Consider the following 12,410-nt stretch of genomic DNA (forward strand, 5'->3'; position numbering starts at 1 on the left):
TATGTAAATAGACTGAGTGTGGATATCATTTTCCAACACAGTATCGGTTTCTCATTTCTTAACCCAAGAAACAGTGCTGCCCACTCTTTGAATTCCCCAGTTAGGAATGATTATATTCATAAACAATGAATAAAATTAATTTGTGTGGATTTAATTAAACATGACTTATTTGGAGGAATTTCTCCACCTAAAGCGCATCAATTATACTCTGGATTTCAGAGCCACAGTTGCTGTAACTAAGGACAGCTCATGGATTTCTACATCGATACAAAGCTGGAGTTATTACACTTTCCTTGCAAAGTTAGATTACTCTGGAAAATGTCAAGGCGGCAGCTGTGTTGGAAGTTCGGAGGTTCTGGAACATCAACACAGCAAGTGCAAAATATAAAGTTTTCCTCCTGCGCCAGTCTAAATACTGATCCATGAGTCAAATTTGTCCTCACTGAAGCTTAATTGCCCAAATTTCAATATTAATTGCTTCCTTTTGGATTTTTTTTCTAAATCAGGCAATTGTCACGCAATTCAATTAGTGAGAGCAAAACTAAACAACAATGAGCTTCATTTGATTTTGCCGTCACAATGGGGCTTAATGGGCTGTGCTCAGTTATTCAGAGAGCAACAGAAGCTGAAAGGCTGAGCTTTCCTCGCCAATGCAACGTGTTTGTGTGAAAGGAGGAGGATGTTTCTGCAGAATTTGAGGGGTCGTGATCCTAATCTCAGAATCACCAAAGCAGAGCGCAGAGATCTCGACAGGAAATTAAGCTTTTGTGCCCTTCCCAAACCCAAGAAGAGACTGGTTGCAGAAATGTTTTCCTTCAACAACAAAACTAAGGTGTTTCTTCAGGTATAAAGGTCCATCACAATGATTAACATATAAACAAAAAGTTTATTTTTCTAATGTAATTTCATTCCTGTATTTTATCTACTCACCACATGGACAGTGATGTCATTTTTCTATGGTGGGTATAGCTTAAAGCTTTATTTGAATAGTACTAAAAAGCAATAAAAATAAAAAAAAATCAGTTTCAAGAAAAACATATCCATGTACTGTGAATAATATGCTCTTATATTTAGCCTGGGACTCATTTTGCTTAAATAATTACAATAATACAGAGTGGCGTGATGATGACGAGGCTGTGAAACAATTAAAAAGTTTAGAGAGCCCAGAAATCTGGAGAAACAGCCTTCAGCTCGTCTTGAATCTCCACAAAATTACTACGAGTTAACTTAATTTTCCCAAGGTTTTGCTTATATTTTGTTCTGTTCACATTTATCTACCACGTTTTTCTTCCACTCAACCTTTCGTTAAAATGCTTAAATGCAGCATTTTAAATAGCCAGCTTCTTCAGCAATTACTTTTTATGTTCAACCTTCCTTGGCAATTAAATGAAGTTTATGGCATAAATGTTGTATGTATTTGTACAGTTTGTATGATCTTTTTCTTTTCTTTTAAGAGGCCTATTTTTTCTATTAAAAACTTTGAAGGCAATAACAAGGTGATTACAAGCATGACTGGCTTTATAGGTTTAAAGACTCATGATCAGAGTTTCATTCTGTAGGAACCGGGCCAAAATGGCTAACTGAAATGAAAAGGTTGCTGACCTTGGTATTGGCCATTTCACAGTCATACCATATCATAATTAAATAACACAAATAAAAAAATAAATGCTGAAAATACGTATATCCCTGTGTGCAACTAATTTATGCTAGTTTCATGGATGAATCACTGAAATGTGCTCACTTTTTATTGTGCTTCATTAAGATACAGCTGTATGTCAGATGTTTCGTTCACCACTTTTCTTCCCGATTTAAATCATGTTTCATTTAGGTCATAGGTGTTTTAAAAGCCACAACCAGATCAGTTAATTAGCATGAGCACAGGGGGGAGACAGCCAGAGAAAAGAAAAAAGAAAACAAGGTTACGACTGAGCACAGGATTTGATTTTTGTTTTCCACTCATGCCCAAATGCCACGCTGTTTTTTATAACTCCGGCTCATACCGACCAGATGTTCAAGTAGCCACTCTTTTTTTTTATCCCATGTCAGCAGTTACCCGTGTTTGAGCGTTTGAACTTGAGGAGTGGTACCAACACAAGCGCAAGACGTCACAACGAGCCAAGTGACAGCAACACGTCAGGCTGCGCTTTCCCTTCACACCTATCAAAGCAGGGAACGACAGCAGGGATGACAGATTTTTCATGTTTTGTGTCCAATTCAACCATCGTCAGTGTTCCAATGCGGCGCCGCTCGCCTGGGATGGCAACAGAAAATCTGAAAGTCAAAATTTTGTGAAGTGAAACAGATGAGAGCATGTCAGAGTGCTGCTTGTTTAAATAAACCTTCATGGAGGATGGAGATGCTGTATTGAACTGTTTGCATAAGGGCACAACTTAAGCAAACAAGGTTCCTTGGATCCTCCAGTTTATTAAGGAAATTGTGCAGCAGGAAATTTTGAAACCTAAGTCAAGCAAACTAGGCTGTGTGGTGAATGACAGATAGAGCACAAAGACAGCGAGGAGTGAGGAGGAGAAGACTCAGCAGCAGCAAGCTGGATTTTAATTGGCTATTTGTTTTTCATCAGTCCCACAGGAGACAATATTTATGAGTCTGATCGTTCCACGTTGCTCTGAAGGTACCAGACTGCCTGCTAGAACGTGATACGCAGTGAATCTTGAATTTTTTCTCTCCATTTCCCTCTTTACTGTGAAGCCGTTTCTGTTCTGCATGCAATCTTAAGTCTAACTTAGTCTCATAACACGTGTGGGGAGTGCTGCAACAGCTACAGAGGCTGTTAATAAAAGTCAGGAAACATCTTCTGGGAAAGACCACATATAATTTGTTGAATCCATTTCAAAAGTACACAGAAACCCCAAACAAAACAGAACAGCAGTAGCATGTCTCAGCTATCACCATTTGCATTCATTTGCTGATATAATGAGCCAAAAGGCCAGGTGGAGGCAGAACAGGACCAAGCCTCACGCTGGCAATCAGATTAAGATATCAGAGGAAAAGGTTTGCCTAATAGAAAACCTAGAGAGATAAGCCATTCTATGAAATTATTGATGAGGTTTTGGAGCGCTGATGAGAATGTTTGACTAACCTGACCCTGGGTTAATCAGAATTTCAGAGATGCTGCTGAGAGGGGGTAAGTTTCTGTCCCTACCTCCCAGCGTGGAGCTGAGGAGTCACAAAAACAGGCCCAAAGCGCATTCAGTAAAAACAGCCACTGACTGTACCCTACAAAAGTATACACTTCCCTTTCATTTTTATTTATTTTTGTTTACATTTTATCATTGTACAACCAAACACTTTTACAAGACTCAGACCAGAACAAAGAAGTGCATTATCGTTACTATGAAAGGCTGTTGTGTTTGTTAGACAACATTAGTGAACAAAATAACACAATGAAAACCAAGGAATACACCACAACGCACCAGGTAGGTTGGTATAGAGTTGTGGAGAATTGTAAAGCACAGTTAGACTATAAAACAGTCTCACAGAGCTTCGTTTAATCCATCATTTGGACATGGAAAGAGTACGCTTAACTACAAACATGGCTGTCCAACTGGCAGGTAGGACAGGACATGGTGTGCATTAATCAGAAGCAGTCAAGATCCACAGCTCAGGTGAGAGCATCTGTTATGACATGGACTAGCAGATGTGCATTACTTAAAGCCAAGTTTTATTGGAAGAGTGGCAAAAAAAAAAGCTTTTATTGTGAGCCATGGATGGGGAAACTAGAGGTGGAAGAAGGTGCACTGGTAATAAGAGACCATAACAAAACGTTATTGGTATAAAATGCCAAAAACTAACCTGTCATATCATCCTGAATACACCACACCACTATACAAGATGGTGGTAACAGCATCATGCTGTGGTGACACTTTGCTTCAGGGACTGGGAGGCTGATTGGAGTTCATGAGGAGAGAGATTTAGCTAATTGAAGTGTAGCTCTATATTTGCAGCAAAAGCAGTTCTATTCTTCTATATAGTATAGTTAGAATTATGCACCATTTTGTGTTGTTTTATCACATAAAATCCAACTAAAACCTTTTTAAATTTTAGCTATAATGTGATAACGTGGAAAAGTACAAAGACTGTGAATACTTCTCGAAGGCATAGTTTAAGTACCAGTAAATCTTTGTCCATCACAGCACAACAAAATACCATCTGTTCTCAATAGAAACACGATGCTTGTATCTGGTTTTTGAGAACAGCATGCGTTCTGGTTGTGGAAAATTGTCAGCAACATAATAGAAAAAGGGTCAGTCTAAATTCTTTTTTTTTCAAGAGGAACCCTTGGGGGTTTTACCTTCTACTAGTGTTGTTGGTAAAAAAAAAAAAAAAAGGAAACAAAGAAGTTAACTTAGAACTGGAAAATGTGCTCCCACACATCCTCCCACTTGCACAAAATGCACCTTCACACGCCTACAAATAGCTTAACGCAAGTTCACTTAGCAATTGACCTGCTACGTAGTCAGAACATAAGTGCTGCAAAGAGTTCAGACTGCAAGCACAAAACAAAACTTTGAGCATCTTGTCAGCTGGAAAAATTGACCATCAGGAGGCAATTTGCTACACAGGAAAAATAGGAGAGTAATTTTTTCGGAGTTAACATCATTTTCATCTAAAAGAGTCCTGTTTATACATTAAAGAGTGAAATCATTTCCATTGGTCAATAGAATCGGAGTAAAAAAATAGAGGAAATTATATCGGAGTAAAACAAGAACACGCCCACTGAAGTTCCTTAAGTTTCGTTTCTTCCACCATCTTGTTATCCTGCAGTGGAAACGGAGGCAACGATTAGCTGTGTGCCAGGTAAGTCCCCAAATGGGTTGTAGATATATTTTACGTGGGGTTTTATGACTTTTTTTATTATTAAGACTAATTATGATGACGTGCTGCTGTATGGTAGTGGGGGAAGGAGGGGTGCAGCGAGGAATTAACATGGTTGGCTAACTAGTTAGCATGTGTGCTTCAGCTAACTTAATTTAGCCGTTTACAACAATGTAAGCAGAAAAAAACATCAGTGTTGTACAATTCTCCGTCCATTATTTTATTTTCACAAGTCAAGGCTGCCGCTATTTTTAAGCTGAGAAACGGAGTTTAAAAGAGGAGCGAGCTGTACTATCGGAGCTAGCTCTGCTAGCATGTGGAGTCAGTATTCCGCCCAGAAAATGGCGCGGGAGGACTATGCTAGTAACTTTTCTTGAACGTAGAGCAACGATTGAAAAAAAAAAGAATTAAAGTTGTGCTTTGTATGCAAACTGTGTAAGTTGTCAGTAAAACATTTTTGATTTACTATTTTGTCTATAAACCCCGTTTATATCGAGTTGTATGGAGCTGATATGTTTTTTTTTCCGTTTTAGTTGTGGTAATTGGCTAAATTCAAGTAAAGAGCCTAGCCCATTATGGATAGCTGTTAGCCACCTAGTGCTTCTTCCTCATGATGGTTTCAACCTTTTATCTCAATTTTTTATTCACTTTGATAAGTATGTTTATGTGATTATAGAAAAAAATATTATTTTCATGTCATGAAGGATGCAAGCTGTGCGTGTCAAATACAGAGATCGACAGAAATACATCTGTTTTGAAGGCCAACTGACTTACAGTTCGTTTTTGGAATGTGGTGAGTCCTAACAAAACAAGTTTCCAGCATTTTCATATATTGTGTTCCTCAAAAATGTTTTGGGAATGGTGTCATAATGGGTGCTTTATACCAACTTTTCAGATGTATTATTTTGTTTGAGTTAATTTTACTTTTTATGTCTTATTTTAATTTTTATTTACATATGTTCAAATAATAATAAATAAATAATTTGCTATGTTCACAGCTGCAAAAAAGTTCAGCATCCCAACCTTGGACTTAAAAGTCTTTGATGACTCAAAGACTGAAGTGGATGAGGATGTTTTTGAGCTCCTTTTGAAAGGTCCGAACCTTGGTGTGCTAGAGATTTGTGAAGCACAAAATCTCAATTCAGAAGGTAAGTTTTTTTTGAAGTGTCATTTGTTTATTTTTGTGAACTATTTTTGGTCATTCTTATGGGTTTGACTGGATAATAGGGATATAAATTGCTTTCTAGAGCAGTATAGACATGTTGATGTCCATTTGATATCACCAATCTAGGATGAGATCATCAAAGCGTTCATCTTTGTACCATTTCACACATGTGGAAACATCCTAACATCAACAATTTCACCTATTTCTAGTGTTTCAGTGGTTAATTACAATGAACACAGAAAAATGTGTATGAGTTAGCTGTGTTTGTATCATACTATTTCGTGTGAGAAGAGCTCATCAGGTTTCTTGATAGTGTAATTATGTGGTTAGAGAAACAATTTTCTCAATTTTAGTGTGTTGGCTACTGTTAACTCTACCAATAAAATGTTTAGATAATCCTATGGATCAGCTAAGTTGTGCAGCAAGCAGCTCCTTTACCAGTTCCAGTGGAGAAACTGAAGTGGAGTCCGATGACACCATTATATTGCAACACAGTCCTGCAACAAGACAGAGAGCTGAAGACACCTCTCTTGCCCACGTAAGCTATGCAGATTACGGTGCAGACTTCCATAGAGTTTTTACAAATTTGAATATATTATATAAATTACTCTCTTAAAAGGACTTTCTGTGTTTGTTCCGTCAGCATATCTTTACACATTTTAGTCCAGATCCTTACCAAAGAAGGCTCTGGACTTCACCAAAAATTTAAATTCTTGAAGTTTTTATTTGTGCTTTTTAAACATAACTTTCTATTCTACTAATAACTATTATAGCTCTTCTTATACTATCTCTTTTTTGTGAAATAAAATAGGATTTGTAATTGTCTAGTGTAAGGTGTTTTGGAGATGTATTGATTTATATTTTGTTACATTTTTACCATCACTTAGATGATTGAAAATGTTCTAAAGAACAAACCAGGAGGAGACAGGATCATCAATGAATATGCGCGGACAAAAAGCCTAACAGACGGCGTGACATGGTCAAGATATTGGTTGCGCATATGACAAGTGAACATGGGTATGCTGAAATTATTTATTTTTTCTATGCACCTCTCACAATTACCTTTATTAAAGGTGTTCTTTACACCTTTAACAATGCTCATAGTTTTTGCTGTGTCTCTATAGGACAAGTCCTTCCAGATGTGTAAAAGAAGACTATGCAAAGGGTATTATTACCTTGTTCCCTTACTTGGCTGATCCTAAGAGCAGATTTGGCTATGTAAGTTCAAAACAGAAATTCAACCTCTTGGCTATGGTTTGACTAGAACTGAAAATGTTTCTCTTTTGCATGCCCTGCATCTGTGCCACTTGTTTTTAACTTTCCAATTTTTAAACCTTTGTAGAGTTCATCGTTCCAGTGTTGGGCTACTACAGCTTGAAGCATAAACATTGTGAAGAGATTTTATCTATGTAATTCAAACAATGTGAAATAAAATCTGTAAATCACAGCTACTAGCATTCACGGTTGTCTTTGCTTTCACAGCTTTAAAAACATTTATCATTCACCTACTTTTAGGAGCATTATTATAATGCAGAAGATGGAAGTGGGTATCTGGCTTGGAGACTGAAGTTTGTCCAGAGGGAAGCTTCTAATGGACAAAAGAAGGTCCCCAGACTGTCACGAACCCAAACAGGTATATGTATTTATACTTGTGCACATTTCATCCTGCAACCAAACTGCACAATAAGTTCCCAAGCTTTATTTATTAAATCCTAAGATGGAGTCTCACATTCATATCATTTTTTTAGGGGGACCAACAACTGATAGAGACTATTTGAGAGAAGAAGACTGCCTTATGACAGATAGCTTGTGTTCTGAGGCCATTGCGCTGCTGATGAAGGAACTGTTATGAGGAAGATGAAACAGACTTTCAACTATCGCCAGAAGATGATTCATGACCCAGTGAAGTCATCTAGTATCTTTTTGGACTTCCCAAGATTCCTGGACGTAGGAGGATTGGTATGTTTATCTTCACTTCAGTTTAACCAACAAAGTTTAAGTTAAGGTGGATGTGAGAAAGTTTAACAAAATGATTTTTAAAACCTTCACTTCATCTAGGTTGAGCAAGATTTTACATTGATGTTTGGGGAAGCCATCTCTGCAAAGTTCCTGGAGAAGTGGCCCACTGCAGAAAGCAGAAAGTCCTCAAACAAAGTCGTGGTCTCACACAGTCTGATGACCTTAAGAACCTTCTTGACAATGCTGAAGGCACAACAGAAGAGGAAAATGGTAAGTTGCAATGACTTATAAAGAAAGTGTTTACTGTAACAGAATTTTATATGAATTGGTTCAATATAAGTGCACCTTCTCCTGCCCTCAGTGTTTGGTAAGCTTACTCTGGAAGTATTAACATCGTTGCAAATAAGAGGTTTTGGTAACTTATGTTTATTTTACTTTTTCTTCTAGGATGGGACATTGACATGTCATCCATTTTGATCCTAGTGCACCTCCTGCCACCGTCACCTCATGGGCGCAAGAGACCAGGAAAACTCTCAGCCAGACAAGCCAGTGAACATCTTGTGAAGTTTGTCAAGGTAAGGTTACAGTAAAGGGAACATTTATGTTGATCAAAATTCTCTATTTTTCCCTTTTTTTATATATATATTTATTTATTTGTATTTCTTGTGAAGTTGGTCTTAAATTTAATTTCAAGTGACATTTAAAAGATGCTGAAATGTAATTTGCCTTATCTATTAGAACCCTGTCTTCTTTGAAACCCAAGACTAATCATGTTTTATTCTGTTTTTGCCACAGACAGGAACCAGCATCCAGGAGCACCTTGATGGCATCGCAGAAAGCCGTCAACCATACCTGCTTGCAGTAGGGACTCAGAGGAGCGTGATTCACAAGTACTTCATTGTGATTGACAAACATGCCATACCTTGTAAATCACAAGGTTCTCTTGCCTGTTTTGATGAGCTTTTTAATGCTCACTTTGTGTTCGGCACTTCATATGATCATAATCTGGTCAATGTGTACAACTTTCTGCAGACCGCCATTTATGAGATAGATGTTGAGACAACCAAAGTGAATCCTAGGGTTGCAGAGTTGAGGGCTCGGATGCTGCGTTAAATAGTTGTTTTGCTATGATTGTTTCAGTATTGAGTTACAATGTTCTGTTTCATTTGTAAGAAGTACCAGACAAATGCTAATTCTCTGATCAAGCACTTAAAAGTTATCCACGGACTTTACTGTTTGTTACATTTGCTCTGCAAACAGTGTGTCTGAATGAGCATTTCAGTGTTTTTCAAGTTTTGTATACAAGAGACGGACCTCATGTTATTTATGTAGAAGAGCTTTACTGTTACAGAGCTTTTGATTTACAGGTGTCATACAGTCATGAAGATGCAAATGTTTATATTGTTCCATACTGTTTCCTGTGAACAATAAAAATGGCTGTTCAAATACTGATTTCTGGTCTTTGCATTGTACTCTTACAAACTCAGCTGTGTATTATAGCTATAAAACAATTGCTTAGTGAGTGAAATAAAGTTAAATTTGGCACTGTTTTAGAATTTAATTAAATGTTTATGTAACCCATGTTAAAATCTGACATAAATAGGAATAAATAGTTGGTTAAAAGTCTGTAGACAGAAAATAACGTCGCTGTTCCTTTAAGGAACCAGCATTACAGACGCGGCGCCTGGATGACGCTGCAGTGCACAGAGCTGAGGGAGAGAGCAGAGGAGGAATCGGAGAGAAAGAGCGGTGATTAATTAACAGAAAAAGTCAATATTATAGAAAAAGAAAAACACAATTTACCTGGTCGGGAACTGACGGGGATTTTATGAGAACCAAGTTATATCGGTTTTGGTGAGTTTGTGTTTATTTTTCTGCATTTTCATCGTGTTGTACTTTTTCTTTTGGCGGAGCGCTAACGCTAAAAACGTAGCTGATTACAAAGAAATGCTCCGTCATAAACTGTTATCCGGTTAATATATTGGGTTTATGAAGAAGAATTTATTTGTATAATTTGAGGATTTAAAAAGAGTTTTATTGTGTTTGTGGCCTGTTACACAGGTCAGGTTTTTTTGTCCGGTTGGAAGCTCGGTCGGAGCTAGGATTGGTCTGCGACGTTCACATTCACAGACGGGATTCAAGATGGCGAGCCAGACCTAGACCTTCAATTCATCTTCTCCATTGCATCAGGGAGGGACTCTCCTGCGTGTGGCAATCCGCTGCTGGAGCGGTAGGAATATCAGGGACTAGTTCGAGCTGAACTGAACAGAACCGAAAACTGATTGAATTATTATCTTTTGGACTGAATCAACTGGGACTTTTCATTGAACCGAGTACCTGAATTTACATTTAGACCTGAACTTGAATTTAAAGTGCCATACTTTGATTTTCATATGTTATGTCTCTGAATGTGATTTGAGTAATTGTGGTCCATTTTGATTTCATTGTGTTTTAAGGTACTTCCCTACCTGTAAAAGAAAGAAAAATGAGTTAACTCAGGAAAAAAATAGAAATATTAAAATAGGTGCAACCTAGGAAAAAGAGACCGGTCTAATTAACTCAAATTAGTCTGATCAAAATAACCTAACTAAAGAGCAAAAAGAAAGAGTGATATACTTTTTTTTTAATTTATTTTATTTTTTCCCTTTTCCTCCCCATTTATATTTACATCATTATTAAGAATCTGCAGGGTATTTTGGTTTCATGTATTGTATTTTATATGTGTGTTTTGCATTCATAAATTGCCGGCCCTTTTTCACTTAAAGCAGCAGTCTCTGGTGTTATTATTCTTGCTCCCCACTCCGTAGAGCCTAGAACTGGTCCAGTGGCGCAGTTAGTGGTGTGATACCGGTGCTACATTTAACTGCACAATATGGAATAAAATTAAATTAAATTAGGAGTAAAATTTTATACTATATGGAATAAAATGTTATTCTATTTTGTGTAAAATTTCTTTTTAGTTAGACTAAAATTTTTCTCTACTTAGAATAGAATGCAATTCCCTTTAGAGTAAATTATATTCCACTTGGAGTTAAAATACGGTAGAGTACTTTTTCTTTTAAACAACTTGGAGTAAATTCTCTTGGCATTGATTAAAATTTTTGCACTAAATGGTGTTGATTTTAATCTGTAATTTCAACTCTTCCATGAGAGTAAATTTTACTCTATTTAGACTGGGACCAAATGTTGTCTTTTTTAGAGTAAAAGTTTTTTCAAATTGAGTACATTTTAATCTGGAAATTTTACTATCAAACAAGGAAAGCGTGAAGCAAATCTCTGCAAGAAGTAGCTAAAAGCTTGCCAAGATATGCTTGAACACCCAAAAAGAGGAGAAGTGCTGCAATTCAGAAGGACCCAGGTGATCTAAAACGGTAGGTTTTGATGAAGGAACAGCTGCCCCTCGTGCTCTCCAACAGAAGGCCCTTGAAGATAGCAGTGAGTGGACTTAATCTCCCATCCTTCCACTCAGGCATGACAAGGTTGTCGTCACTCTCGGCAACCGCCCTTTACTTCACCCCCTCTGTGCTGCTGCAGCCCAGCGTTACCTTGCCTACATCAAAATGTTCAGGCTCTGCATTATTTCAGGCAGCTGCTCTGGCTTCAGCTACCAAGTTTGGACGTCTGTCTGTTTCACGAAAGTTTGATTCTTCCTCCCTGAGGCAGGGAATGGGGGAAAATGTTCTGCTATAAATCAAAACCCCATAAAAATATGCCACACACTGCGAGAGATCAGCCAGAATGAATTGTTCTCTGCAAGAGCTGCAAAGGAAGCTTTTTTGAATGATTTTAGAAAAACCAGAAGCAATAACTGTCTGGAGTCTTTCTTGGAAACTGGCCAACCAAACTAAGAGAAGATTTTTTTGTTTGTGTTTATAAAAATGCTTGAAGATGGCCATCATTTATAAATAATGAGGACTGACATTTCTCAGCCCTGATAGTTTTATGGAAGAAAACTATCTGCTGTAATTTATTTATTTAAATTTATTATGAGCAGCTATCTCAGCTGAGGTGAGATCCGAGTAGGGGTTACAATACTCTGATATATGGTCAGGTTAGCTTGGCCTTGCACAAGTTTTCTAACTGAATAGGAATGCACTTGGTGAAAATACAGGTCACTAGGACAACACCATTGCCTATGACCCAACTCACATTGAACCCAACCTCACTGGACCCAGCTGACTGCAGAGCTCCCTGGAGGGGGTTACCTCAGCCTAATAAAGCTAATAAAGGACCAAGGTTTAATCATCAGGGACTCCACCCAGAAAAGTCCTGCTACCCCCGGCTCAGGAAAGATTTCAACTTCCTTTGGTGGTTTTCCATCAGGAGCCTCAGAATATTCCAGTTTTATTTCTCCTCTGGCCAGTTTGCCATGCGAGAACATACGAGGGGCCAAAGGACAACATGTCCTCCGGAATCATCCAGGATCCCTCCACCAAGTAATGGAGCCTAT

The 12,410-nt window shown here is 37.8% G+C and overlaps 1 protein-coding gene and 1 long non-coding RNA gene across 6 annotated transcripts in view; one reads left to right on the top strand and one right to left on the bottom strand.

Annotated features, from left to right (window-relative positions):
* Positions 1-12,410, bottom strand: part of alk (ALK receptor tyrosine kinase) — a 401,288-nt gene that overhangs the window by 315,356 nt on the left and 73,522 nt on the right. The gene's annotated exons all lie outside the window — the stretch shown is intronic.
* Positions 4,579-8,129, top strand: LOC114134143 (uncharacterized). Of its 4 annotated transcripts, XR_003593353.1 has the most exons (10): positions 4,579-4,818; positions 5,541-5,629; positions 5,835-5,984; positions 6,394-6,539; positions 6,889-7,018; positions 7,126-7,219; positions 7,344-7,410; positions 7,517-7,634; positions 7,750-7,960; positions 8,060-8,129. It is a non-coding gene; the product is annotated as an uncharacterized LOC114134143 (long non-coding RNA). The 4 variants fall into 4 exon arrangements; XR_003593351.1 differs by lacking the exon at positions 7,344-7,410 and having other exon boundaries at positions 5,513-5,629; XR_003593352.1 differs by having other exon boundaries at positions 7,344-7,634.

The sequence above is a fragment of the Xiphophorus couchianus genome, chromosome 19 (genome assembly GCF_001444195.1).
Source record: "Xiphophorus couchianus chromosome 19, X_couchianus-1.0, whole genome shotgun sequence".
NCBI classification, from domain to species: domain Eukaryota; kingdom Metazoa; phylum Chordata; class Actinopteri; order Cyprinodontiformes; family Poeciliidae; genus Xiphophorus; species Xiphophorus couchianus.